This window comes from Gossypium hirsutum, chromosome D02, assembly GCF_007990345.1.
Source record: "Gossypium hirsutum isolate 1008001.06 chromosome D02, Gossypium_hirsutum_v2.1, whole genome shotgun sequence".
In the NCBI taxonomy this organism is placed as follows: Eukaryota; Viridiplantae; Streptophyta; class Magnoliopsida; order Malvales; family Malvaceae; genus Gossypium; species Gossypium hirsutum.
In genome coordinates this window covers 32,070,833-32,072,951 of record NC_053438.1, presented here as the reverse complement: position 1 = coordinate 32,072,951, position 2,119 = coordinate 32,070,833, and the positions used below count along the sequence as shown (strand labels likewise).

At 34.7% G+C, this 2,119-nt stretch overlaps 1 non-coding gene across 1 annotated transcript; it reads right to left on the bottom strand.

The window, feature by feature from the left end:
* Positions 1-1,070: 1,070 nt before the first annotated feature.
* Positions 1,071-1,177, bottom strand: LOC121214969 (small nucleolar RNA R71). The gene has a single exon (XR_005910704.1). It is a non-coding gene; the product is annotated as a small nucleolar RNA R71 (small nucleolar RNA).
* Between the last annotated feature and the right edge of the window lie 942 nt (positions 1,178-2,119).

Here is a 2,119-nt window from a genome sequence, read left to right as displayed (position 1 = left end):
AGATTATTCCACCCTTAAAATATTTACACTATTGTGGTCCTTCAAATTTTTTGTATTTACACTTTAATCCCTAAAATTTTGAGTATTTACTCTTGGGCAACAAAACTTTTCTCACTTTTGCGATTTAATCCTTTCTTGAATTAATATGACATAATATAATTCTAAATATTTCCATAACTCAAAATTTCCCTTTTTGTCACTTTATTTCCTTATTTTATTGTCAAGGATACCTACTTTCTTACTGTAGTAATTTTCGGGGTATTACTTTCTCAAAATCAAAATATTTTTAATCACCAAATTGTTTGAATTTCATTTCATAATTAATTTTCTTTCACAGTCCCTAAGGGCACGATAACTCGACATTTATTTGTCGCTTTATTACTTGTTACGATAGTGTACACTTGCACATTTCCGTCATTCCATGTTTTTGGTGTTGTTGTTGGGGACTGTTCTAAAAGTCATTATTTGTGAATTTATTAATTTTGCATTTTGGTTTATTTTTTTTGGTGTTATTTTAGGTGTTTATGAGTATTGATCGCATTATTAATTTACTCCCCGTAGACTTTGAGATTGAAAGAACTTTTTGACAATGAAGGAGACAAGCAGTTGAGAGAATGACCAAAGAGATGAACTACGAAAGTCCAAATCAAGGAAACGGAGCAAACCCTGCTCAAAATCCTATCATTCTTGCTAATGATAGGGATAGAGCTATAAGATAGTATGTCGTGCCAGTATTTCATGACCTTAATCAAGGTACTAGGAGACCCGAAATTGAGGCACAACAAATTGAGCTGAAGCTAGTCATGTTCCATATGCTTCAAATAGTGGGCCAATTCAGTGGAATGCTTATTGAAGATCCTTACCTTCACTTAAGACTATTTATGGAGGTAAGCGATTCTTTCAAGCTAGCCAGAGTACCCTAAGATGCACTACGATTAAAGTTGTTCCCATATTCACTGAGGGAAAAAGCTCGAGCCTAGTTGGACTTATTTCCACCAAATTCCATTACCACATGGCAAGAGTTAGCAGAAAGATTTCTTTTGAAGTACTTTCCACCTAGTAAGAATGCTAAGTTGAGGAACGAGATTACTACCTTCCAATAGATGGATGATGAGTCCTTGTATGAAGCATCTGAGAGGTTTAAAGAACTATTATGAAGATGCCCTCATCACGGAATCCCTCATTGCATCCAACTTGAAACGTTTTATAATGATCTCAATGCTTACATGAGGATGGTAGTGGATGCTTCTGCTAATGGTGCTCTCCTTTCTAAGTCTTATAATGAGGCTTATGAAATCATTGAGAGGATTATTAGCAACAACTATCAATGGCCAACAAATCAAACAACGTTAGGAAGATGAGTCACTGGAGTACATGAAATGGACGCTCTCACATCACTTGCATCTCAGGTATCGTCATGTGACAGCCCTAATGTGACCCTAGTCGGAAAGTGGTTTCAGGACCACAAGACCGAGTCGTAAAATAATTAATTGCTATATTCTATGCTTATTATGTGTGAACATGAGTATGTGGAAGTTTCATTCCCTAATTTTACCAATTGCATGAGAAATTGTTAATAGGGATCGATTTGAGACATGGTGAAAATATGATAGTCCAATTTAAAATGGTCTATTAGTGCATGTACCAAAAAGAGTGGACTTGCATGTCAAATAGACCATTTTTGAATGTGAATGGCCGGCCAACATACGCTTGCATTATGGTGTTCCCTTGTCTTCATTTTTTATATTTGGTGGGAATTATGTATAATAAATTTATATTAGTAAGTGGTGATAAAAACAAAGTTCCATCATCTTTTCTATCATCTTGCCGAAACCATAAGGAAAAGAAAAGAAAAATGGAAGCTAGGACATTCGGCCAAGTGAGTTTATAGATTAAGGTATGATATCATGTGGTTCCTTTGGCATTTTTTTTGTGAAGTTGAGTTGTTTTGATGCTCATAAAATGACCCATGCGTTGATTTTTGAGTTGTGTTGCAAGAAACCTTTGGTTATGTTCTTATATGCCAAATTGATGATGTTTTGTAGTATGTGATTTGAAATGGTTATAGATGAATATGAACTAAGAAACATGTATTATTGAGTAAGTAGAAGATAGAATG